Here is a 27,173-nt window from a genome sequence, read left to right as displayed (position 1 = left end):
TTTTTCTTGGTAGCCACAGACTGAACTGATCTTCTCCTCCAAGAGAGACTGTATTTTAGGAGGATGCTGGTGAGCCAAAGAGACCATGCTTCAGCTGGGAAAAGACAGAAGTTGAGCGAACAAAGAAAAGTTAGGGAGGTTTGTGGTGGTGTCCCCTGTCTTCAGAGAAGAAGAGAAGATCTCTGTTCTTGGACCCTCAGCCCCAGGGGGAAATGGGGGGAACTGTGGTCCCAAAAATAAAAAAGTGAACTGTTGTTTTTTCCCCTCTTGGCAGGGCATCCTTGAAAGGAAAAATCCCAAAAGCAGTCTGTCCATCCATGCATTGGTGGTGAGAGCACTGTGCATGGAAAGGAGAGGACCACCATGGCAAACTTTTTCTCTGGGTGGTGCTATGTGTGACATGGAAGCACAGGATGTGGCAGCTGTGTTTCCTGGGGGGGTCTGTGGCACAGGAGGGGCTCCTCTCTTCCTTGATGGACTGAGTATCAATAGTCTGGAGGGTGGACACCTGATTGGAGTCCAGGTTGTGTCTCACTGTGGTTTGTTGGGGTTGGGTGGTGAGAGGAGGAATACTTTGGAAGGTTTTCATTTTGAATTTTGTGTGGTCTTTTTATCTTTTTTTTCTTTTATAGTAGTATAGTAGTAGTAGCTTAATAAAGTTTTTTTACTTGTTATTAAGCTTGGGCCTGCTTTGCTCTGTTCTCGATTGCATTTCGCAGCATTCAATTGAGAGGTTGCATTTTCATGGGGGCACTGGCATTGTGTGCCAGTGTCAAACCATGAGAGCCATACTCCTTGATTTCCTTCTCAGGCTTTTCCAGTCCAGGTGTCTCCAACTATGCCAGGGGGCAGTGTCTGGGGTTGGCATTCCTTGACGTTTGCGGATGATGATCGTAGATTTTTCTCAATGGTCATTATGGTTTTTGGTACCTTTTGGGTTATTCCCAGTTTATTGAGATGTTAAGCTCATTTCCCTTGAGTGGTGTAACATCCCCTAAAAAACCCATTAGAATTCCTTTCCCCAAGGCAAAGGCAAACCAAGCCTGACTAGAGAAATGAAAAAAAATTAAACTTGGTATATTATCCAACACACATGTGCAGTGCAAGCCCCCGGCTGCTGAGTCTCAGGAGAAGGCTGAGGGAAATGCACCCACTACGCCCCCTCTGCGACTCACTCGGCATCTGGTGCAGAAGTTTGGATGCCTGCAGGGGTTGCTTGTCTCCTCTGGGTCTGTTCTTCCTTCCCTCTGGGAGGGCCTTAATGGAAATCAGCTCCATTTCTCCTGCAGACCAGAGTGGCAGGGAGTCACTGCAGGCTGGTGATATTCTGATACAAGGAAATAGGTGTGCATACAAACCAGGCTGTGAAAAGCCAGTGTCCATAAAGGAGCCAGAGGAGCCCTGCAGCTTTGTTTGAATAAAGGGAGAGAGTCCATGGGGACATCTGCTGCTGGGCTTTTCTCTCTCAAAGTTTTGGAGGACACAGCCTCTATTTAAACTCCTGGCCACATGCTGCCCTCTTCCTTTCCCCACTGGCTGAGGTACCAGGCCAGGGGACTGCAGGGACCTTTGTACCCTCTTTTCCTTTTGCAAGGTATTACTTCTGGTTTCCATCCAAACTGTAATAGATAAAATATGAGATGATTGGCTCTTGCAATTAAGGGATGAATATTGTGTGTATCTTAAGAGAAGCTTTATTGATGTAGAGTTATGTTATTGTGATTTGTTGTTTAGATGTTCTCCGTTCTCCCCACAGTCCCCTTCCCCCTTTTATAAATGAAAATTAGTCCAGCCAAATTTAAAATGAAACAATAAAAAGTTATTCAGGATTGAATTCTCTCTGAGCAGGCCAAAAGGAAAAGGACAGCGCTGAGCCCAGGTTTGGCACTGGGTGCGTGACAGGAAGGAGCCTCTCGGCAGAGGTTCCCCTGGACACACACACCACCCTCCCGGACCCTGCAGTTCCTATAGGAAATTTTCTGCCCGAGGCCAGGATTTCAGTCACTTGCCTTTTCTCTCTATTCAGAGTCCCACATATTCATAAAGTTATTTTCTCTCAGCCGGGGTTGAACAATCCAGGTCCAGGTGTGGACAATTTTTCCTGATGAGGTTATGGGAACCGTGGCATTCAGATGCATCAGCCCGGAGGACTCCAGCGATCGCAATCTTGAGTCGCTACCAGGATGATCAGCTCCCAGGTGTTCCAGTATCTCCTTTTGGGACAGCCCATCTCCAGGATAGCCACATGTATTAAATTGTAAATGAGGCATTGTCCAGAAAAACCCTGGCTCTGGTGTAAACAAATATGTGTGTGTGTGTGGGGCGGGGGGGCAGCTTACAGTGCTGGTATGTGTATTGTGTAATAACTAAATATTATACATGCCAAATCATATTTGCCTTGATTCAATACAACAATATTTCATTGGAGTAAATTATAATCATACATCTCACTCCCCACTCCCTGTTGTTCCCACCAGACAGCCTGGGCTCTCTAGGACAGGTAGAAAGAAGGCATGTGTGGTATTCACATACCCTTTGAACAGTGAGAGACACAGGCTTTCCCAGGAACATCCTGGGGAAGGCTGTGAGAAAGCTCAGAGAAAGAAGAAAAACAATTATCTCCATTTGCTGCATCTGTTGTTTGGCACATGTGGAATGTGTTATGGAGATTGTTTACCAAAGAGGGATTTCTTCATTGGACTCTGGTGATGGTGTTTTGATTTCATATGACCAACTGGAGCCACTCTGTGTTGGACTGTCTCTAAGGGTCACGGGTTTCTCTTCAGTATAGAAGTAATATAGTTTTTAGTATAGTGTAATATAGGACAGCTTAATAAAGCTTTTATTCATCCTTCTGCAAACATGGAGTCAATGCACGTCATTCCCTGCAGTGGGGGTCCACCACAATAGGTATCGACATATACCCCTTGCATGGGAGAGTAGGAATGGAAAAGCTTGTTGCTGGGGGGACGCGGCATGACAACACCTGACCTTCAAACGCAGCTACAAGAAATAAATTCCACCAATAAATGGCAAAGAAGGGTTGACTGACAGACTTTGGGAGGGCCCAGGGGTGGCTGATGCACCCTCCAGGAAAGTAAAAGGTGAAGCATCAATCTTGAAGATGAGGCAGCCACCTGGCAGGTAGCAGCCATGGGGCAGGGGGCCTTCCCAGGCCTGTTCTTCCTTATTAGTCCTTCTCTTATGTTTTTGTAAATGTCTAATAAACGTTTTAAAACTTTTAAAGTGTGCAGTTGTTTCTCACAAAAGCCAGTCCTAAGGTGGGATGGTCGTGTTACTCCTGACAGGAATGGGCTCCCTGCAGTTCGAGCTGTTCTGCAGCCTGTGCTTGTCCATACCCTGCTTTGCTCTTCAGGTGGCAGATGGCTTGGGCAGGTCACTCCAGACACCTCGAGAGTGCCAGGGTAGGCCCAACCCCTAAAGCTCTCACAGAGCTGTGCTTGACTCCAAATTAGGTAAGCATGAAACGGATTTTAAAGACTGTAGCACATCTGCAGTTTCAAGGGATAGTAAAGCCAGTGCTGCACTCTGAGAACTAAGTCCACAGTCTGAGTTGTTGATGTCATTTAACTAATTTGCAGCTCATTATTGTGATGATGATGATAGTAGCATAGAACATTTCCTTTTTTTTTTTTTTTCCTCCCCCAAATAAAAAGGTGCCATTCAGCTTCTGGAGAAGAGAACTCTAAAAGGTGCAGTTTGGCAGTCATGGAGGCAGAGGTGGGGGAGAGACAGATATGCCCTGGAGGGATGCTCTGATGGGCTCCAGCATTTAAACAAGCTACTTTAATACATAGACGGGGCCATTTTCAATACTAAATGGCTGCATTAAATGTTTTTCCAGGCCTTATGCTGGCCAGAAAGTTTTTAAAGCCCATGGGAGTTTAGCCTCCATGAGAAAGGCAGCATCAGTTCCTGTGCCAGGTGAGACATAGAGTTCAAAAGCTCAGCTTCTGTCTACAGAAGCCACCAGCCCAATGTAAGCAAGGCCAGAAAGCTTCTCCAGTCCTGCTGAGCGCGTGTGGCAGAGCTGTTGTGTTTTACAGTGCCATGCCAGGGCTTCCCTCAGGTGTCGGCACTGCCAGCCCGGCTCTGCCGGGGGGCTCCGGCAGTGCCATGGCACAGCTTCCCTCAGGTGTCGGCACTGCCAGCCCGGCTCTGCCGGGGCGCACTGGCAGTGCCATGGCAGAGCTTCCCTCAGGTGTCGGCACTGCCAGCCCGGCTCTGCCAGGGGGCTCCGGCAGTGCCATGGCAGAGCTTCCCTCAGGTGTCGGCACTGCCAGCCCGGCTCTGCCGGGGCGCACTGGCAGTGCCACGGCGCACGGCAGCTCTGGCACTGCAGCCTCGGCCAGCAGCAAGATCTGCGGGCCGGGACCCCGCAGCGGCCACACGCTTCTCCCAGAGCCCGAGGAACGCCCGCACGCTCCCGCAGCGCGGCCGCAACGCGCTGAGGGAGCAGCGCCGGCTCGGCTCTGTGCGGAGCCGCCTCGCCCCTCACACCCGCCCGCCCCTTCCCGCCCTCCGGCCCCCGGCGCTGTCATGGCGGCTCCCGCCCACCAGGCAGCGCCCTGAGCCCGGGAATGGCGCCGGGACCGTTCTGGCTCTCTGCAAGGCGCGGGCGGGGAGCTGTTGCAAACTGTGCGAGAGGTCCCATTTCCTGATGAAATAAGGATGTCCTGTAACGCTTGAGCTTTGCACACTTCCAAACCTGATCAACAAGAAGAGACATTTAACCTGTGCCGCACATAGCAGCCTGCAAGCTCGGAGTGATGGCCAGGTGTTAGAAAAGCAAAGTACTTGATGCTAGAATGGTCTTTGAAGACTCAGGGCTGGGCACGTTTCACTGATCTCAGACCCAGAGGGAAGCTGACAAAGCTTGGGAAGAAGGACGCCCACTGAGAGTGGACACAAAGGATGCACAATTTAGGGGCCATAAGGACATCTGTTAGAACTGCCAAGATTAGGAAAACACTCATAAAGTCAACTCAGCAAACATGCTGAAATCAGCTCCAGCTGGGTAAAAAAGTGTGCTGTTTGCAGGCAACAGGACTTTGGCCCCCAGATTACCCTGGGCCTGGCCATGGGATGGTTCCGGTCACCAGAACACACAAAAAGACAGCTCAGCGCAAGTGCTGGGCATTGTGCTTCAAGAACCCAGATGAAAAATCTGGTGAGGCTGTGCTGGATTCTCGTGTGGTATCTACCCCTTTTCTCTTCTTCTCAAAATATATTGTAAGCCTGACTAAAAAACCCTAGTTCGAGCCATGCTCACTGCCTTATTCTCAAAACTTGCAGCTGACTTAGAGGTTTAGTACCTTACAGAGCGGGTTTGAGGCCCTGGAGCTGGAGGGACAGACAAGTGATGAAGTGGGCAAAAAACCCTTCTGGCACCTAGGGTAAGACAGCCAACACCATGTGTTGTGGCCACCTCTGTTCCGAAGGAAGGCAGGGTCCTTGCAGGCCTTCCCAAAAGCATCTCAATGGAAGCTTTCTGTCTCCCCTGCCCCGTTTCCTTGACTTTAGCTGAATCTTTCTCTCACAGAAAGACAGTGTGAAATGCAAAGTTGTGTTTTGTGTCAGGTAAATAAAGGTAACCTGTGTAATTGTAATTGTGAAATGTGTGGAACACAGCCATGGGACAGTTATAAAGATGAGTTCTAATAAACAACTGAGGAAAGCGTGAAAGAAGGCTTGTGAACCAATCTTTGGCTTGCAAATAACAATTATAAGTCTGTGGGATTCCTTAAAATCAGAGGGTTTTGGGCACGTTGCAAAAGGCAGGCCTCAGAGACACCAGGATTGATTAGAGCTAAGCAGTAGCTATAAGATTTGTCAGCAGAAAAATTATACAAGAAGTAGAAAGAAAGAACAAATAGAACAGTAGTCTGTGTATTAACACTTGGGTAGAATAACTTCCTAAGTTGCAGAAAAGTATATCTAGTGAGATATTAGGAAGTTCTAGGCTTAATAATGGAGCTCTATGCATTGTATCTTGAGGCTTGCAAGCAAGTATTGTATTCGAAATAAGCCAGCATTGTTTTAACCAAAGGTACGTGTATTTATAGTGATTGGATAGAACTACTGTCAATATGCTTTTGCTTCGTGTGATTGGTCAAAAAGCTTATAAAGTAAGTTGTAACATTAAGTTCTTGGTCTGTTGCCTGGGATGTGAGCTGCTGGCATCTTCCCATTGTCATAACCCTGTAATGAGACTGATGCTAAAAAATAAGCAGCTCGAGACGCATACCACAGCAGTCCCGTCCTGTTTGTGACTTGTACATAGCCCCCAGCCGGTGATATAAGTCTTAAGCTGTTTTGCAATATGAACCTTTGTATTATAACTTTAGAATATTGCTTAGTATATAAGGATTTTAGACTGTATCTTTAGAATGTATAAAGGATTTAAACAGAAGAGGGAAGTGAACCTATCCCAAGCTCCTGGAAAAGGAAGATGGACATCAATGTTCTTGATTAATGATTTCAAAAGGGGAAGCTGGACATCACTATCATAGATTAATGGTCTAGAAAATAGAAGCTGGACCCCACCGTCCATCCTGGGATGAACATCCTAGGATATTGAAACCTGGACTAGATCACAATAGAGTATAGCAATTGGAAAGGAACCAGACATCACCATCATAGTTTTATGATACTAAAGTATAGAATTGTGACGTCAAAAGGTAGAAATAGAAACTTCTGGAAGCGTGCGTAAAAAAATGTGAAATAGAAACTGCTGGAAAAACCTTATGAATATGATCAATAAACACCAGCAAGCCCAACAATCAGTGTGCAGTTGGAGGGGAAAACCCCCACCACTGTACCCAGCACTGTCTTTGCTCATACATTGCCATGTTAATAAATAAATCAAATTGCTGCTTGATATATTGGCTGAGTCAAGCTTCTAATTTCTAACAACAGGAAGCTCAGGTGTGTTAGGAGATTACTGTGAGCATTGGCAGAGGTGAATAATCAGGAATCCCGAGGCTTGTGCAACACTCTTCCACAGAGAATCCCATGTTATGGATTTCCAATGAACCAGAGCTTAAACGGCAAGTCAGCGACTGGGGAGATGCACCACTGAGACAATAAAGCTGCAACATGCCTTGTTTTGAGAGGGACAATTACGACAACAAAAGTTCAAACAGCAACTACTGGGAAGATGAAGAAAAACTATTTTTTCTAAGGTTTTCTAATGTTTGTTTTCTTCTCTGTGCCTTGTGAAAATTGCCTAGCTCCTATTTTCTTTGTTTTCTTTTTTCCTGCCTTCAGAATGAATCTTGCATTATGGGTATTTGAAGTCAGATATAAGAAAAGGTCTCTATTGTTTTCATATATTGTTTGGCAGTCATGAAAAGGGAAGTTTAGAAGTGAGAAGCTTTATCTTTGATAATTAGATCAGACTCAATTTTAAATGCCCTTGCATGTCATGCTTGTTTGCAAAGATGCTAGATTGATCTTTGATGGGCATTCAACCAAGAAACAAGTGCATCAAAGCCTCTGGAGGTGGCTTCCATGGCAAGTTTCCCTGAGGTGTGACAGCCCCAGCCCCGCTCCATGGCCAGTTTCCCTGAGGTGTGACAGCCCCAGCCCCGCTCCATGGCCAGTTTCCCTGAGGTGTGACAGCCCCAGCCCCACTCCATGGCCAGTTTCCCTGAGGTGTTGTAGACCCAGCCCCGCTCCATGGCCAGTATTCCTCAGGGCGGTCCCACCTCCCGTGCCAGGCGGTTTGTGTTGCACAGCCCGGGCTGGATGGGGGGAGTCGGGGCAGCCATTTCGAACAGGGCCATTAATACCGCCCCACTTGTTCTGCCCTTTCCTGGCATTTTTCGACAGAGCTGTGCTTATCGAGGTTTGACTCTGTTCCCAAGCTCTGCATTCCCGGCAGCCAGTCCTACACGTCCGCACCGTGCCCACCCTATTTCGGGGGTAAAGCAATGCGCCTGCCTTTCAGCCATCTGTGCGGGTCCAAGGTCTGCGTGCACACAGGATAAAGAACTGACTTGTTTGCGTGGACACCTTATGTTTTGTTTTGCACACTTGTTTGTCCTCTTTTCTTTACTAAATATCTTCAGTGTTGCTATTGCAGTTGTACTTGTCTCTGTCGCTGCGCTGTGTGACGACACCACCGTTGTGTTCCCCAGACCGCAGAGTTTCTCCGCTAGTCCTGCGGATCACCGGGGCTGTTGTTCCTGACCCGTCTTTGGCCACTCTGGCGCTAGCCAGGTCGCAGTCCACTAGTGGCTGGATGTGCGCGACACAACAGGTAAGCAGCGGGGAAACATCTCAGGTTGGAGACTAAGGGAAGGAACAAGGTCCTTTTTAATTAGCTACATCCTTAAGTGACTTGTCACTTAATACATGGTGACACCGAAATCAAGCTATTTAGCACAGACTTCTTTCCTGCCAATAGAAATATCAAGACCTAATATGGTGTCATGGTTTGACAGGGAAGTAAATTTTCTCAGGAAGTTGTGGTCAAACCAATCAGTGGTCAGGTTTGGATACTGGCACTTGGAGTGGCCACTGAAGGCATTGGACACGGCTCTGAGAACACAGGGGGTTAAAAGCAAGAGCTCCCAGGGGAACTGTCTCTTTGGTTCCGGTCAGCAGAAGGGTGCAGACTCTCCCTGCCCAGCCACAGGCTGGGTGGGGGAGGGGAAGCCATGTGGCCTGGAAGAGGGAGGCCCAGGGGGTGAAGGGACTGGAACCAGGCCAGCCCCTGCAGATGGAAGGGTGGAGAAAATCTGAGATGTCTTTGTTCCCCCCTGCCACCCCCTAGAAGGAGAGAGAGTGAAAGAGACAGAGACTGTGCCGGCAGTAGGCCGCCAGAGGAGGAAGAGGAGGAGGGGAAGGTGCCCAGCCGTGGGAGTTGGTGTTCTGGGATGAGATTTCAGCCGTCCTGGGAGTCTAAGACTTTTAACCCCTTCTGGGACAACGAAAGCTTTGTGAAATATTACTCCTCCTTGGTCTGAAAGAGAAGAGAGACGGCCTGGGGCTCGAGATGTCAGAAGAAGATGGGGAAAGATCCTAAGTGGGAGGAGATGACAGAGTGGCTTTTGGCTGGACTTTTCTTATATAGCCATAGACTGAACCATTTTCTCCTGCAACAGAGACTGCATTTTTAAGGGAATGCAATGGTTGGAGCCAAGAGAGTGACCTGCTGCAGTGACGAGGAGCGTGTGGTGGTACCCTCTATCTTCAGGAAGAAGAAGATCTCTGTTCTCGAGACTCTAGGCTCCAGGGGAGGAGAAAATGGGGGGGACTGTTGTACCAAAAATGAGAAACTGAACTTTGGTCCTTGGTAAAGCATCCTTGAAAGGAAACCCTATGAGCAGTTTTGGTCCATGTACAGTGGTGAGAGCACTGTGACATGGAAAGGAGGGTGTCACACTGGCAGATTTTCTCCAGGCAGTGCCATGTGTGACATGGAAACACAAGAGGTGGCAATTGTGCTCCCTGGGGGTCTGTGGTGCAAGAGAGACTCCTCTCTCCCGCAATGAGCTGAGTATTATCTGAAGGGTGGTAACTTGATTGAGGGTCCAAGTTTTGTCTCAGTGTGCTCTGTTGGAAATTAGGTGGGGGGAGGAGGAATGTTTTGGAAGGTTTTCATTCTGGATTCAGTGTGTGTCTTTTATCATAGTAGTAGCCTCTTAAGTTTTTTCCTTTGTTTTTAAGCTTGAGCCTACTCTGCTCTGGTCCTGATCGCATCTCACAGAACTCATTTGGGGAGCGTTTATTTTCATGGGGACTCTGGCATTGTGCCAGCGTCAAACCATGACCTATGGTTTTCTCACAGACCTGCAAATCGCAGGTGACCATTCTCACCTTCACTTACGGCAGTGAACTGATGGACTGGAAAGAAAAGTTGAGGCTACGCGCTGCTGTTGGAGGTCCCAGTTGAGGCCTGACGCCTCTGGCGGGAGCGATTGCTCCTGCGAGGCCTCCCTGCTGGTGTCCCCATGCGCCTGGGCCTCTCAGCACTTGCTGCTCTCCTCCTGCTCCTGTCCTGAGGATTCCTGGACCAGAGAGGTTGATTCGAGGCCTGGCACTACAGGTGGGAGCAGCTGCGTCTGGGGGATATCCCTGATGGACTCTTCCTTTTCTTGGCCCTCTCAGTACTTGGTCTTGTCCTACTAATGCCGTCACAGTGATGCCTCAATTGGATTGGGTGATTTGGGGCTGACCTTGCTGGTGGGCATGGTTGTGTCCAGGGGATGCCTGTGGAGGTGTCTCCCTTTGCCTGGGCCTCTCAGTCCTTGGACATGTTCTGCCTTTCTTGTGATGGCAAGTCCTCAAGGAAACAGGTCGACTTGGGCCCGACCTTGCTGGCGAGTGCGGCTTCGCCTGTGGCCCTGTCCAGCACGTCTGTAATGGACCCTGTCCTCAGGGTCAGGGGAGCTACTGTACATTAACCTTGGTGTGCTGGGTCTGCTGGTATGCAGTGAGGAAGAGGGCAGAGACTGCTGCCATGCTGGTGGCTGCTGCGGCTGCTGGTCACTGCAGATGAAAACAGCCGTGTGGTCTATCAGCCCCTGCTCCCGTTTCTGTCCCATCAGCAAACTTGCTGAGAGAGCGCTCCGTCCCTTCTGTCAGGTCACTGAGGAATAGGGCAAACAAGGCTGACACCAGCACGGCCCCCTGAGCTCACAGCTCTCTGAGTTTTGATCTCCACCGTCCACTTCTCTACACCACTGTCCCTGAGCTACCCAATGTCCGTGATATGGGAGGCCCGGACAAAGCCTTGCTGAAGTCCCGGCTGAAAACAGCCACTGCGCTCCCCTCACAGACCCAGCCAGTCAGTGCAGCAGAGGTGGCTGTGAGATTGGTCAACCATGGTTTTCTGTCGCTGTAGAGATGGACATGAGACATACACATACACCTGTGCAGAGACAACAATGGCTTCTTCTTTATTATAAGTTGCCCTCAAGTTTTATACCCCTAAGAAAATGTGATCTTAAGTCATTAGTTACATCAAACAAGCTCAGGATATTCAATGGACAAAGCAATAGCTTATTGTATTTTATGGGTACAAAGCATTTAATGTCAATAATTTATTGCAAGTGTGTATACCAAAAACTATAAAGGCACGTATGCTGCTCACTAAGGGATGTATCCTCTACTACAAGTAACACCGATCTGTTTATGTTCCCATGCTAATGGCCTTGCTTTCTCCCTTGCCATGGATAAACTTACATTTTACTTATTTCTTCTTCTGCTAACTCAGTTGTTTGCCCTGCAGACAATGTGTCAAGCCCATCCACAGTTCTCCCTTTCTGTTATTCCACAGGCTTAGAGATGACATCCAAGAGGAGCTATTCTGTCACCTTTCTGGGGATGGAGTGAGGCTAATAGGCCTGGAGTTTCCTGGCTCCTTCTTGTTGCCCTTTTGGAAGACTGCAGAGATGCTGTCTTTCCTCCACTGCTCACACCTCTCTCTGGGGCTCTCACCTTCCCTGACCTGCTGGAAGAGCGCTCTGAGCCAGAGGCAGGGGCAGAGATTTCCCTTGGCCTCGAAAGGGAAGGCTGGGCTCAGGCCATGTGTCAGTGCGACCTGACAACGGGAGGAGAAGGCAGGGCAGGGACGCTGCTGCCCAGGGACCAGAGGAGCCCCACAGCTCGGGGCTCTGGGCCTGTGCTGCAGGTTCCCCTGCCTCTCCCTGCCCAGAATCAGCGGAGGAACAGCCAGAGCAGACTGCGGTGTTCCTCAAGGCAATGACGGGAGGAGAAGGAGGACAGGAGCAGGGCTCACGCAGGGCTCAGCAGGGAGTAGTGCCCTTGTTGCTCTGGGCCTGTTCTGTAAACTCCCCATACTCTTCTTTCTCCCAGAAAGAGAGAGAGGACCAGCACCTGGAGGAGACTGTGACGTTTCTGGACAGGGACTCACTGCTGACGGCTGCCATGTGCGACAGGCGGCAGGAGGGCCCTGGTGCCAGGGAGCCAGGTGAGGGCAAGGCCACCCTCCCACAGCCGGGCCCAGGGGCTCCTGTGGCAGGCGTGGTGTGGGGCCCAGAGCAGAGGCAGGGGGAGGCAGGAGCTGCTCAGCCATGCCGCGGCTGGGAGCCTCCTTCCTCCCCAAGTGGGGCCAAGCTGGGCCAGGGGGCAGCTCTTGGGACACCCGTGCCCGCAATGGCCCCTGCTCTCCAAGGCCTCCAGCCCTGCCCATCAGCCAGGCAGGCCGGCAGGGACAGAGCAGCCCTTGGGGCCGATGCTGCTGCAGCCAAAGAGCCCCGCAGAGGTGCTCATGCCCGCTGCCATTGGCTCTGTGCCCTGCAGTGTGCATGCTGTGTCGCTGTGCAGAGGCTGACCCCTGTGCTTCCCCAGGCCCTGCCAACAGCTCCTGTGCTGCTGCTGATGCGCTGCCCAGGGCACCCACAGGCACTGCTGGAGCCTCACACCCACCACAGCCAGCTGGGGTGAGACAGTTCTGCTGCTATGGGCACAGCTCTGGGCAAAGCACCCGCATGTCCCTGGGCTGGGGGCAGTGCCCAGGTCGGGCTTGGCAGAGCCTTTCCGCTCCTGGAGGGCTGGGGGTTCTGCTCTCGTCCAGCCTGGCCCGGGTCTTGGGGGCGTTTGACATTCCTGCTTGCCCTTAGAGCCGCCAGGGATGAGCCGGAGCTCAATGGCCCCAGCCTGGCCGGACAGTCAGGACTGGAGCCTTCCCGTGGCTCCCCAACCTCCAAGACCATCAGCCCCAGATTGGAAACACTGCCAAACAGGGTTTGCCAATTTTTTTTCCTCTTAGATCTTTGAAAGGCTTTTGGAAGTAACATTGTTTGGTGACTTCTTCAAGGAACAAAAGTGGCACGTTTCTATTCACTAAAGATTTTATTGGTTTCCTTGCATTTCTATTTGGTGTCCCTATGCTTCCTTCAGCATTCCGGGAAATAATGAAAATATAACGAATTCTTCAGAGAAGTTTCTGAATCCACTATTAGGAGAAGTCTCTAAATTCACTCTTTCTCTTAAATACATCCTTTACATACAGTTAAGTAGCTGCTCCTGTAACATACAAAGATGTAGTGGTTTACCTGACTGGACACCACAACATGATGTTATACACACCGGTACACTAAAACACTTTTGTTCCTGGGGAGTTGCAAAGTTGCAGGCTCTTCTTGAGGTCCTGAATTAATTCTGCATGCCCATTCATACCTGCATTTCCTCCCCGTGCTCAGCTTTCTCCTACAGTTCCCAGGGAACAGATGTTACATACTCACCTCAAGCAATAATCTACGTCGGTCTTCCCAACCCTTTTTCTTCACTGAACTCTACTGATCTACAAAATAACTTTGGGCCCTCTGTGAAAAAAAAAAAAAAAGAACCAATTAATAGGCTTAAACACTTCTGATTGTGCTGCTGCTTCTAACAATCATGGACAACACAGCAATAAAGTCAGGAGTCAATTCTTCACATCCTCCCTGTTCTCTTGCCTCCCACCAGACGTTGTCTCCCTACAGAAATGTTCCCTACTGTGGCCTGGTGTCCACAGGACAATGAAAGGCAGCAGCACTTTTCCTCAGCATGCTGCAGTCTAAATTGCAGTGAAATAGCCGCTGTTTCATTAGAAGCTCAGCACCAGGATCACACATCTTCCCCCAGAATTGGGGCCTGCTAAGGACTGAGCTCTCCATTTTAACACCCCTTGCAAATCAGACCGCCTGGAAGAGTGCTGGGCACTAACTGTATGAACACAGCAATACATTTCTGCAGCGTTATCGAGTCAGTCTTGAGAAATGCACATCATTTAAGCCTGTCTTAAGACTCTATTCTACAAAACATATAACAAGCAATTGTTTTGCTGGCCTCTGCAATTTTTGGGGACTCTGTGTGTTTCCTTTGGTTGTTGTTTTCTTTGTTTCTAAATACAAAATCCCCTGGATTCAGAAGAGAAAAGCCCAGATTCATTAGGACAAAGAACCACAGGGACAAGAACACTCAACATTCCTAGTGGTAACACCAGAAAGACGGGAAAAAGTTAAACATTATATAAATACCTGAAAGGATCCAAAATGTCTAGGTAACCTGTCACGTGGCTAATGTTTTGGTAAGGTCTAAAAGTCTAGATTCCTATTAGGCAATTATCTGAAAGAGAAGAAAGCCAGAAATCTGCTTGGCCTTTATTTTACCAGGGCTTTCTCACGGGATTCTACCACAATTTTGAGCACAAGTAAGGATGCCAAAATTTGACTAGGAAACATTCCTAAGCAGGCAGCATTTTTTCCTCCTCACAGAATTCCAGGAACAGTTTTAAAAAAATACAAAAGGGGGCGAAGAAATTCTGTCGTACCTCTTAGGCGTTCATCATCTTTGGAGAAGAAGAAAACTCTAGCACTTTCTGTGCGTGGTAAAGAAACAAACCTAGACAAGTACAAAGGGATTTTAGCACCCAAAATTGTGCTATCAAATGCCATGAAAGCAAGTTAAAACTGCAGTGCTTCAGAGAAATGGTATACATTGAAAAGCTTTATTCCCTAGTAGCCAAATAGAGCCTTCTAGAAAAAAAATAAACAACTTCTTAACAGAAAACTGACTGTGTCTTTGGCTTCTGGCCAAACTCAGTTTGGAGTTGGTCAAACCAAAATGAGCCAGTTAATTTCTTGTGCTCAACATCTCTCTTTTCATATTCAACTTCACATCACATGGGCTGCTGGGAGTTTTGACTCCGGGCAGCACAAATGGTTTTCCAAGATGACTTTCATTGCTCAGAGGTGTGCAATCTCAGTTTCCCATTCCCTGAGTGCTGCTATTAATATTCCCACAGCATCCAACTACTACAGCCAGGTAGAGAGCAAATAGAAACGGAACTTGCATTTCTTGGTCCTTTTCAGTTTCTCGCGTCTCAGGCTCATCATCACGCTCAGAACTGCCGTCTTGGAAACGTGAATCCTCTTGCCATGTGAATTTTACCGGCTTTATTGTTCCGAGTCCACAAGACTCTGTAATAAGAGCAACAAAAAAGAAACAAAGCCACATCCAGATTGTTCCTCCACTTGTCAGGAAGAATTCCTCCTTTCAAGACAAATACTTACAGTGGAGAAGACAGATGTAGGAAGGACAGAATCTGCTTCTGCCAGATTTTCTGAGCTACATTTCTGCTCCAGGATTTTGCACTTTGTTCTAGGGATCTCTGCTGTATTCTAATGAATGTATCGTTGCATTCAGAAGACACTGAATACCTTCTGAATTCAGCACAAGTGTGGGGGGTCCTTGCTTTGCATTTTTGCATTGGTTTTTTAAAAATATTTTGGATAACTTCACATGGTTTCTTTTCTCTTCTACAGGACTGTGACTTGATTTAATGTTGTTTCGTCTTCTTTTCATAAGGCCTCATTTTATCTACAGTTAGAACATTCCAACGATCATGTGTCATTCAGTTTCCTTTTTCTAAAGGTCCAAGAATAGAATTCAGTAACAAGCAGAATGTTCATGGATCTTGCGGTCAACTCCAGGCTTTTGCTCCTCCCTCTACATTAACACACATTTCCTTTAAAATCTTGTTGGGTTCTCTGAAACTTGATATGACTGGTGTGTCACTGTTCTCCCTGTTTGAGAGATTCAGGGCATGACAACAAGCTTTTTCACCACTCAGCAAAAAACCCCATTTCCTTCTCAAAGCATGCCTTTCAGAATTCCTGAGATGCAAGCATGACTTACTGCTCATTAATCTACCACAGCCTTGGCAAGCAGAAATGAAGATCAAATTGCTTCTGCCTACTTACTGACTTCTACTGCTGAAAATCCCCTGTGTCCTGACCTTCTTTACACCACAATGCTCTACAGTGCCTGCCAGAAGCTCTTCCTTAGAAATGGCACTGTGAGAAGCGTTCTGCTGTTACCTTCTTTGATGCCCAACTCCTCTGTGTCTCCAAAGAAGGAAAACTTGAACGCGCTCGACTCCTGAGCTGTGCCGTTCTTGGGCAAAGGTCCCAGATGGTCATCTGGGGCAGAGTCCTGTGCATCCTCTTTGTCCCAGGGTATTTCCACAGTCTGGTTTGTTCTTTGAAGCTCCAAACAAATCTTTTAAGTCAGCAGCAATAAAGTAATGGATTTCTTCAGACACTTGAGGCAGTGTCCCGCTCTCTTCTTTCTTCTTTCTTTTGGCTTTACTGAAATGAGTTTGTTCAAGGATAGCAAAACAGTGCACGACCTTTCCAAAGACAGCTTCCCTAAGACACACCTTGCTCTGAACGTCTCCCTAACTGTATCCAAGCCCATTAAGGAGAGGTTCACTCAAGAGTGAGCAGTGGGGAAACATCTCAGCTTGGAGTCAAAAGGCCGGAAGAAGAGTCCTTCTTAATAATTTAAGTGACTTTTCACTTAATACCTGGTAAGACAGAAATCAAGGGATTTAGCACAAGACTACTTTCCTGCCAGTAGAAATGTCAAGAGCCAACACGGTTTTCTAACAGACCTGCAAATCGTAAGGTCCCTGTACTGACCGTTCTCACCTTCACTTCCAGCAGTGAACTGATGGACTAGAAAGAAAAGATGAGGCTACGTGCTTCTGTTGGAGGTCCCAGTTGAGGCCCGACGCCGCTGGCGGGAGCGGTTGCTCCTGTGGGTCCTCCCTGACGGTGTCCCCGTGCGCCTGGGCCTCTCAGCACTTGCTGCTCTCCTCCTGCTCCTGTCCTGGCGACTCCTGGACCGGAGAGGTTGATTTGAGGCCCGGCGCTGCAGGCGGGAGCTTCTGCGTCTGGGGGATGTCCCTGATGGAGTCTCCCTTTGCCTGGGCCTCTCAGTCCTTGGAGCTGTCCTGTGGCTGCTGTCACGGCGACTGCTGGACTGGACAGGTGGACTTAGGGCCTGACCTTGCAGGCGGGAGCTTCTGCGTCTGGGCAATGTCCCTGATGGAGTCTCCCTTTGCCTGGGCCTCTCAGTCCTTGGTGCTGTCCTGTGGCTGCTGTCACGGCGACTCCTGGACCGGACAGGTGGACTTAGGGCCCGATGTTGCTGGTGGGAGCGGCTGCGTCTGGGGGATGCCTGTGAAGGTGTCTCCCTTCGCCTGGGCCTCTCAGTCCTTGGTCTTGTCCTGCTGCAGCTCTCACGGCGACTCCTTGATCGGACTGGCCCATTTGGGGCCCGACCTTGCTGGCAGGAGCGGGTGCGCCTGCGGCCGGGCCCAGCATGTCTGGAATGGCCGCTGTCCTCAGGCTCAGGGGTGCTGCTGTACGTTGACCTTGGTGTGCTGGGGCTGCTGGTGTCTAGCGAGGGAGATGGCAGAGACTGCTGCCGTGCTGTGTGTTGGTGGCTGTTGCTGCTGCTGGTCTCTGCGGATGAAGCCTGGGGATCCAGCCCTGATGGCACTGGGCCACAGGAGCTGGGGCTGATGGCCTCAGATTCTGCGGAGCCGTGAGCAGGCTCCCATCCTGACTGACTGGCCAGCCGGGGGCCACTGAGCTCTGGCTCATCTCTGGAGGCTGTAAGGACAAGCAGGAATGTCAAAGACCACCCAGGCCCAAGGCAAGCCTGGCCAGAGCAGAACCCCAGCCCTTCAGGAGCAGACGGGCTCTGCCAGGCCCAGCCTGGGCACTGCCCCCAGCCCAGGGACACCGGGTGCTTTGCCTCATACCCGTTCCAAGACCAGCACAGCTGTCACACTCCCAGCTCTGTACGCTGTTTCTCAGGCCAGAGCAGCGCCTGTGGGTGCCCTCAGCAGCACAGGAGGAGCACAGGAGCAGTTCCCAGGGCCTGGGGAAGCAAATGGGTTCATGGCACTGAGGACAAAGTGATTGTCCGGCCAAGCTCTTCTAGTTCTTTTCTCTTTGAGCCCTTGAAGTGACACGGGTACCTTTCAGAGCCTCAGGTGCAGCTCCCCAACTTACCCCTCTTCCTCTGCCTCCTCCCTGCCTCCCGGGTAAAGGCAATCCCTGGCATTGCACCTGCTGTGCCTCTCTCTTAGATCCACGAAGGCATTGTTGTCCTCCCATGTTGGCAGTCTGATATGGAGAAAGGAAAAGCTGATGAGTTTCTGCTGCCCTTCCCTCACGGAGGTACAGGTTGTCCCTGCTCTTCCTCCCATACTTTTCCAAGTCGTGCCAGAAGCTGAAGCCCAGACTCACGGGACAGGGCAGGGCCAGGACTGCTGGGGCAGGGCCTGGCACAGCACAGACCTTGCACCTCCTGTCCTGTGAGGCAGGCAGAAGGACACCAACCTGAAGGGGGTTCGGATCCCCATGATGAACATTTCGACAAGGAATGCCTCCTGGTCTCTGCACAGGGGGCACCGGAAATATAAAAGACCAGCGCTTATGGCCTGTCCCTGCAGGACAAACAGAAGCAGGGTGAGCAAGGCCCTGATGCTGCTGAGCACCTGCTGTGCCCTGGGGCTGAGGGGAGGGCTCCTACCTGGATGCAGTCCCTGTGGAACCAGGCCCTTTTGCACGTTGGGCACACCAGGGTTCTGAAGGTCTTTCTATCCTCCACAGGCTCCATACAAATGGGGCAATCGGTGCCCGGCTCTGGAGTTGCCTCCACATCCTGCTTTGGACAGTGCTCAGGGCAGAAGGAGCTGGAGGAAAATGGATGAGCAAAGTGAGAAATGTTGGATTTTCCACCAGGGGTGACCAGGAGTGGGGAGGTTGTACCTGTAATATGGAATATACTGTGTGATGCAGCCACCCTCCTTGGCACAGGGCAGGTGGAACCATCTGTCACAGCCCTCCATGCAGCACATGATGGCTGCCCCGCTCAGGCCACAGACGCAGCAGCGCTGGAAAGAGCCAAGCAACCCCATCAGCAGCAGCCTTGGGGCCTCCCCAGGCAGCCCCAGGGCTCCGGGCAGGGCGCAGGATGTGGCCACTGCTGGGTCTCAGCCCACAGAGCCGTCTGGTGGAGGAGGGGGGCTCCTGTGCCAGAGCCTCTGTGCAGCTGCTGGGAGCCAGACTTTGTCCCACAGCCAGCCTGAAGGGCAGGCCTTTCATTCCTAGTGTCTGGGCTAAGCGCTAACAAACCTCATCTGGCACAAATCTCCCTGCTTGCATCAGGTTCTCACCTTTTGTGCCACCCGCCGCACTGCAATTTGGATATCTTGAGGAAGAAATCCCATGAGACCAACATGCTTGTTCTCTTGACGAAAAAGTAGAGTGGCAAAGATCTGCAGCAGAGAGGAGGAGCAGATGAGGAGAGAGGGGCAGGAACTGCCAATTGCAATAGTGGAAGGAGCTCCTGGAGCCACTCACGAGGCAGTACAGGTGGGCACAGAGCCCGTCCTTCTCCAGTTTGTCACCGCAGATGTCCGGGTCAGCCTCTGCACAGCGACACAGCATGCACACTGCAGGGCACAGAGCCAATGGCAGCGGGCATGAGCACCTCTGCGGGGCTCTTTGGCTGCAGCAGCATCGGCCCCAAGGGCTGCTCTGTCCCTGCCAGCCTGCCTGGCTGATGGGCAGGGCTGGAGGCCTTGGAGAGCAGGGGCCATTGCGGGCACAGGTGTCCCAAGAGCTGCCCCCTGGCCCAGCTGGGCCCCACGTGGGGAGGAAGGAGGCTCCCAGCCGCGGCATGGCTGAGCAGCTCCTGCCTCCCCCTGCCTCTGCTCTGGGCCCCACACAACGCCTGCCACAGGAGCCCCTGGGCCCGGCTGTGGGAGGGTGGCCTTGCCCTCACCTGGCTCCCTGGCACCAGGGCCCTCCTGCTTGCTGTCGCACATGGCAGCCGTCAGCGGTGTGTCCCTGTCCAGAAACGTCACAGTCTCCTCCAGGTGCTGGTCCTCTCTCTCTGTGGGAGAAAGAGGAGGGTGGGGAGTTTGCAGCACAGGCCCAGAGCCACAAGGGCACTACTCCCTGCTGAGCCCTGCGTGAGCCCTGCTCCTGTCCGCCTTCTCCTCCCGTCGTCGCCTCGAGGAACACCGCAGTCTGCTCTGGCTGTTCCTCCGCTGATTCTGGGCAGGGAGAGGCAGGGGAGCCTGCAGCACAGGCCCAGAGCCCCGAGCTGTGGGGCTCCTCTTGTCCCTGGGCAGCAGCGTCCCTGCCCTGCCTTCTCCTCCCGTTGTCAGGTCGCACTGACACACGGCCTGAGCCCAGCCTTCCCTTTTGGGGCCTTGGTTGCGCGGGTCACAATGGCCACTCTGACATCAGCATCGTGCAGCCAAAAGTGGGGCAGCCATGGCCTCAGGTCCCTGGCAACCACTTGAGGCGGCCCCCTTGGGAACCCAGGTTCTGAGATGGGTGCGAAGGTTGGGCCAGCAGGGAACCCGGGCAGGGACTCCTGCAGCAAGTGCAGGGCCAAATGCCAGGCCACGAGGCAGCCATCGGGCACTGCTCTGCTGCTGCTCCTGCACATTGCACACAGACACAGAGCCACCTGCTCTGTCTCAACCCTGTTCAGCACTGGACAGCAGGACACAGTAAAATGTTCTCTTGGGTACATGATCGAATCATTCAAAGTCCTGCATAAAAGCAACTCACATTCAAAGGACACGCACAAAAAAACCCGAAACCCTGCTACAAACCTTGAATTGAAACAAAAAGCATGTTCCTATTCAGAAACACAGATTAACACTTTGGCCAATGCTTTTTCCTATTAGGTCTTTGAAAGGATTTCAAAAGTTTTGTTATTTGGCAACTTCTTCAAGGACCAAACAGGAAATGCTTCTGATCTCTAAAACCGGATTTATTGGTTTGCTTTCACTTTCTTTTTGAAATCCTTACGCTTCACCAGGCAGTCCAGAAAATTGTGAAAATCCAACATAATATTAGGGGAAGTTTCTGAATTCACAGTTTGTCTCAAAGACTTTTTTACATACATACAAGGAACTGCTCCTGTAACATACAGAGGTGCAGTGGTTTCCCTGAGTGGACATCACAAAATGACGTTATAGACGCCTCTATATTAAAGAACTTCTGTTGCCTGGTAATTACAAACCTTCAAACTCTTCTAGAGGCTTTCCTCTGTGCAACATCACTAGGTCCCTCTCTCCTCAACTCTCAAGCATGCCCAGGTCTCACTGAAGGGCAGCACAGCCGTGTGGTTTATCAGCCTCTGCTCCTGTTTCCGTCCCATCAGCAAACCTGCTGAGGGAGCGCTCCATCCCTTCTGCCAGGTCACTGGGGAATAGGACAAACAAGGCTGACACCAGCACGGCCCCCTGAGCTCACAGCTCTCTGAGTTTGGAGCTCCACTGCCCACTTCTCTACGCCACTGTCCCTGAGCTGCTCCATGACCGTGATATGAGAGGCCAGGACAAAGCCTTGCTGAAGTCCCGGCTGACAACAGCTGTCAGAACTCAAAATGTCCCTCAGACATTTTTAGATGTTCCCAGTCCAAGTCAGAAGCATTTAAGACCCTAGCAGGCAACTAAAAACAGCTGTAATTTTAGATTTAAACCATAGAATAATTTACCAACCTTACAAAAAAAAAACCAAAAAGTTGCAAAAGTTTAAATATTATAGTAAAATTAGTCACAAAGTAAAAAAAATTTTTAAGTGCTATACAAGAAGATTTTAAGTCTTATACAGGGAGGGTTTAGTTTTATACATAAAAATCAAAAGTTTTAAGATAAAGAGATTTAGGCCTATCCTGTCCTCCCTCTTTCTTCTTCCTTACCTCCATATTCTTAGTAATGTTAACACTCACAAATTAATTTAGGGTAAAAAAGCACCATTTGATAGACGTAATAAGCATTAAAGAAAAACTATAAACACTTAACACATAATGTACCGTATAAAAAATAACACCAACCCTGGGCTGGGGGAGAGAAGAAAAAAACTAAAGTCAAAAAAGATATCAAAGTATGTATGTGCCTTTACCTAAGCTACTAAGTAAACCACAACTACCCAAGAAGACAATCTTTTAAATAACTTACAATCAACTACCTTGAAACCAAACAACAAAAAACTTCTAAGCCTTTATTTAAAAGCACAAATTAAAAGAAAAATTTTTCCACCATGCAAAACCACCCCAACCTAAAGTAAGCTCCAACAAACAGCCACTGCTCTCCCCTCACAAACCCAACCAGTCAGTGCAGCAGAGGTGGCTGTGAGATTGGTCAGCCATGGTTTTCTGTCACTGTAGAGATGGACACAAGACATACACATACACCTGTGCAGAGACAACAATGGCTTCTTCTTTATTACAAGTTGTTCTCAAGTTTTTATACCCCAAGGAAAGTGTGATCCTAAGTCATTAGTTACATCAAAAAAGCTCAGGATATTCAATGGACAAAGCAATAGCTTATTGTATTTTATGGGTACAAAGCATTGAATGTCAACAATTCATTGCAAATGTGTTTACCACAAAATATGAAGGCACGCATGCTGCTCCCTAAGGCACGTATCCTCTGACTACAAGTAACCCCGATGTGTTTATCAGTTCCCATGCTAACAGCCTTGCTTTCTTCCTTGCCATGGATAAACTCATACTTTATTAATTTCTCCTTCTGCTAACTCAGTTGTTTGCCCTGCAGAACAGCTGCTAAGCCTGTTCACAGTTTTCCCTTTCTGTTATTCCACAGGCTTAGAGATGACATCCAAGAGGAGCTATTCTGTCACCTTTCTGGGGATGGAGTGAGGCTGATAGGCCTGCAGTTTCCTGGCTCCTTCTTGGTGCCCTTTTGGAAGACTAAGAAGTTAAGTGAGACCACTCCTATTTTGTCTGTACCACCAATACAGCCTCAGATAACTTTTAAATCAAGTCCTTGTGCTCACACAAGCAGACACTGCATGTTCAAGGCACAAGACCTGAATGTCTTGATGGGGAAGGGCTTTACAATACTTTACAGAAGACAGCATTTTTCACCTTTGTTTTATTTGTGTGCAAAAATGAAGAGCAATATTCTGTTGAGAGACTGAATTAATATCAAAATCAAGCTAAACCAAGCTTTCAAGTTAAGGAACACCAGGCCAGAACCTCCCTGAACAGGGTCAGTTCTCTCTATACATTCCCAAGCTTTAATAGCCTTCACTTGTACAACTGTAGATTTATTTTCTACAGGGTTCCCTCCTTGTTCTGTAACGGCAAGCACAGGTGCAAACCTGCTGTTCCCCAACATTTGAATGCTCCATTTTTAAATCTGAATTTTTATTAATAAAGTAATAACTACACCTTAACAAGGTACCCAAAAATACTAGATTGAAATCTATAAAATGCTGCTGACAGAGCCCTTTTCTGAGTGTAAGTGCATAAGTATCCTTAAGACTAGCAAGAGCATTCCCCATATCTCTGGTGGGGAAGGACAAGATTGATCTGCGTTGTCAGGCAACCAATTGCAAACTAAATATAACACTTCTAAACGCTTGTGTATCTCAAATTCATTAAACACAGAAACTAGATAAAAGGCGTTCTGCAAACTCCCCATACTCTTCTTTCTCCCAGAAAGAGAGAGAGGACCAGCACCTGGAGGAGACTGTGACGTTTCTGGACAGGGACTCACTGCTGACGGCTGCCATGTGCGACAGCAAGCAGGAGGGCCCTGGTGCCAGGGAGCCAGGTGAGGGCAAGGCCACCCTCCCACAGCCGGGCCCAGGGGCTCCTGTGGCAGGTGTGGTGTGGGGCCCAGAGCAGAGGCAGGGGGAGGCAGGAGCTGCTCAGCCATGCCGCGGCTGGGAGCCCCAGATTTATTTCTGCTTCCAGCACTGCCCTGCTGCTTTGCCTTCAGCATTAATTTCACCTCACCCAGCTGAACATGGCCCATCCTTTGGCTCTGTGTGGTGCCCCTCAGTGGGCTGTAAGCTCTGCTGGCTCCAGGATTGTGATTTCACACTCTGCAGCACTACCAGTGGCCACAGCTGTGTCTGTGGGGCTGTCAAAGCCCTTTGGGCCATGCCCAGGACAAACAGGACATGAGGGGATCCCTTCACACGTGCACAGGGAGGAAAATAAAGTAATGGACCAGGGAGTAAAGGTAAACAAAAAATCCTCTTCAGTTACACATATGGAACATTCCTGACACAGAAAAATCATTCCACCTGCAGGAGAAAGACTGTCCAAAAGTATCACACACAGCAAACTCAGGTGGCTGTGTCACCACTGGGGTGTGACCAGGCAGGGCCCACTGGAAGCACAGACTGTTCTGCCAGCACTAAACCAGGGTGAGTGTGAAGGTCACTGAACACTCCTTGAATTCTCCCCACCCTGAAACACCTGGGTTAAATAACTGCCTGTGAAAGAAAACCAGTGATTCATTACCAATCCAGCTTCCCTTTCCTGCAGGGGATATGGGATGCTGTCAACGCACCTCAGGGTACAGAAGATAAGACTAACGAGTCCCAAGCTTGAGGCCTTTGCAAGACAGGTAAGAATAAGGGGAAGCAGAGCTGGTGTGCTCATGGCCAGTCAACTAACTTCTTATTTTAACAGAAAGAACACAGCGGAGAGTTTTAATAATTTGGGAAAGGTCAGCATCCAGTCCTACCTTCACAAACCTGAGATGTCAGCACAAAGAACCTCTGAGAACTTTGCCTGTGACTAGAATGGACACTCCTTTTAGTGTGTTTGAGATGTCATGAGCAGCAAGTCAGAGCCATATGAAGTAGGAGTCACCCAACAGGATGTAATTTTTTTTTTTAATCGTTTTCTGGAATTAATATGAGCAACCATTTGTAAGATGGATTTCAGCTAGAAATGTCTTTTAAATTAGAAGCCACAACTGAGCAAATAGAAGACTGTTTACAAACATTGATTATTTATTTACAGACACTCCTGCTAATGGAGTCTTCTCCCTAAAAAAAATGAGAGAAACTTAAAAGAATAGCACAATTTTCTGTAATGAGCATATCAGACACTTTGAAGGTTAAAATGTATTCCAGGCTAGAATAAAAGTAACACATGAAGGGTCATGGGTCAGCTAACTAGAAGACATGTGCATCAATGCCACTAGTCCCATCATTAAGTACACACTGTAGCTAGGAATTAAGGTAATAGAATTTTTAAAAAACTTCAGATTGCTCCTCTTGAATTTTTTTTAAACAAATCCATACATTTAAAAAGTCAGTTCATTAAGAAAAGTGAGTTTTCACATCAGGAAAGTTAAAGATTTAAATAGAAAAGGCCCCAGCAGGAATAGCCCCAGTGGATGGTTTTAAACACAGCACAGAGAAAGAGAGGGGAGAAAAAAAGCCATTAACAGCTTTAGGGTCTTCCAGTTCATTCTCCTCTTTAAATGCTGAAAAATAAGCACAAGGAAAGAAACATGGAAAAGCTCACAAAGTCTGTGCTAGTCTCAGTCAAGAATAAGAGAGAGATTCAATGGAATTCTGGATTTTTATGAATAATTTACATCAGCCTTAGCAGAGTATGGTTTTGTTTCTTTTTCAGATTTAACAGGTTTCTGACAGACAGCCTCAGGAAACCTTCTATAAAAAATCAGAACTTTGATTACATTACTGTCAATATTTTAGGTTTAAAACACAGATGTGGGAGCTCACTCATCCTTGCCACAAACGCATACCTCAATTTAAACTGCACTGTCAACATTGCAATATTGCTTCTAAGAAGCAGCACACCAACAGGATAACTTTCAATCTCTAAGATTTCTATATATACACACAATTTTAGACAGAATTTATTTTCAATTTCTAATCCACTTTAATTCAAAGACAGTTTGGTGATTTCAATAGGAGCAAGATCAGATAAAACAGATAAAATATAATCAAGGTGTGTGATTATATCACTTAGTGCTTCTTTTCAGCTGTAGATTTATGCTACAGTGAGAGATGAAACAATCCCCTTTAAAACACTCTAGAACCAAAGCTACAGCATGACTGCCTGTTCTCAGCAGCTCAAAGAAGAGGACATCCAGAAATCAAACTAAAACCAAAAGACTTAGACTTCCAGTTTGCAATTTCCTCTGTAAAGAAGTCAGAGAATGCCTTTAAGTGGAGTATCTAACTAACTTCTGAGTGCTTAGACTGCAGATTAATCCTGTATCTCAAATCAATTTACTTAAGGGCATTAAAATGCTTTGAAAGAAAAATATTTATACTAACAGTCTTATCACTGCCCAGTGCCTTGTGCCAGTGAGCGTGAGGAAATGAACATTTTATGTGTGTGGTGTAAACAACTAGTTAAGTGAGACCACTCCTGTTTTGTCTGTACCACCAATACAGCCTCAGATAACTTTAAATCAAGTCCTTGTGCTCACACAAGCAGACACCACAGGCCACTTTCTTCCTGCCCAGTGCCCATTTCCACAGTGAACGTTCCAGCAACACCCCTGCATCCCAGCACAGATAAAATGATGTGCAGAGCACCCCTGCATCCCAGCACAGATAAAATGATGTGCAGAGCTCATACAGAGCTCACAGCACAGCTAAAACAAGCACAGAGCAGAAGTAAAACAATGGGATTGCAGAGAGCTTCCCATACTCTGGCCTACCTCAGTGCATTAAATCTGCTTCCCACAGTTTAAACAGAACCATTTGGGATGGCAGGGGGAAAGCACATTTTCAACATCTATAGTAACAGGGGCCTTAAAGCTGCCAAGATTTCTTTGGTCATCTCCACATTGGAAGACCTTTCCCATGCAGCACAAGGCAATGGCAATTGGAGTTAGCACCAGGCCAACCTCACAGCACCACAAGATTGGCAACAATTTTTCACAACCTGCTCCAGCTCACAGATGTTTGGCTTTGTGTCCTGTAAATTTAAATTTACTTCACCTTGCCAAACTCAACAGTATCACATTTTAGATAATTTACTGATATTTTTAAGCAGTAGAGGAGAAAATCTGTGCATTATACACATTGACTGCCACTGAAATATTACTTTAACCTGAAGAGAAAAATCTACTTTTAGAAGCAACTGGTTTACACAAAACATCTATTTTCCTTTGGCCTGTGATCTTCTAACACAGGCACAGATTTGTTTGACACACACACACATATTTACCTAGGTGAATGCATCTGGCAGTCAGTGCAGGTTGTCATAACCCAAACATCAAAACTTTGTGATGGCAACAAACAGCAGAAATCAATCAAGGCATTGATATGTTGATACAATTATTCCTGTTAGTGGCCAGGTGATTTATTGGTAAGTGAGATATGTAATTGTCATGGTTTGACGCTGGCACAATGCCAGCGCCCCATGAAAATACAACTTACCAATCAAATGCTGTGAAATGTGATCAAGAACAGAGCAAAGCAGGCCAAACTTAATAACAAAAGAAAAAAGCTTTATTACACTACTACTACTACTACTATAAAAGGAAAAGAAAGAAAAGA

At 48.4% G+C, this 27,173-nt stretch overlaps 1 long non-coding RNA gene across 1 annotated transcript; it reads right to left on the bottom strand.

Moving 5' to 3' along the window:
- Positions 1-12,904: 12,904 nt before the first annotated feature.
- LOC140680933 (uncharacterized) lies at positions 12,905-14,951 on the bottom strand. Its single transcript, XR_012052278.1, has 4 exons — positions 14,309-14,951; positions 14,016-14,103; positions 13,239-13,319; positions 12,905-13,020 (listed from the first exon to the last, which is right to left on the bottom strand). It is a non-coding gene; the product is annotated as an uncharacterized lncRNA (long non-coding RNA).
- Positions 14,952-27,173: the final 12,222 nt, after the last annotated feature.

Source organism: Taeniopygia guttata, chromosome 30 (genome assembly GCF_048771995.1).
Source record: "Taeniopygia guttata chromosome 30, bTaeGut7.mat, whole genome shotgun sequence".
Classification (NCBI taxonomy): Eukaryota; Metazoa; Chordata; class Aves; order Passeriformes; family Estrildidae; genus Taeniopygia; species Taeniopygia guttata.
Note: the sequence above shows the minus strand (reverse complement) of the source record. Positions and strands in the feature narration are given on the sequence as shown.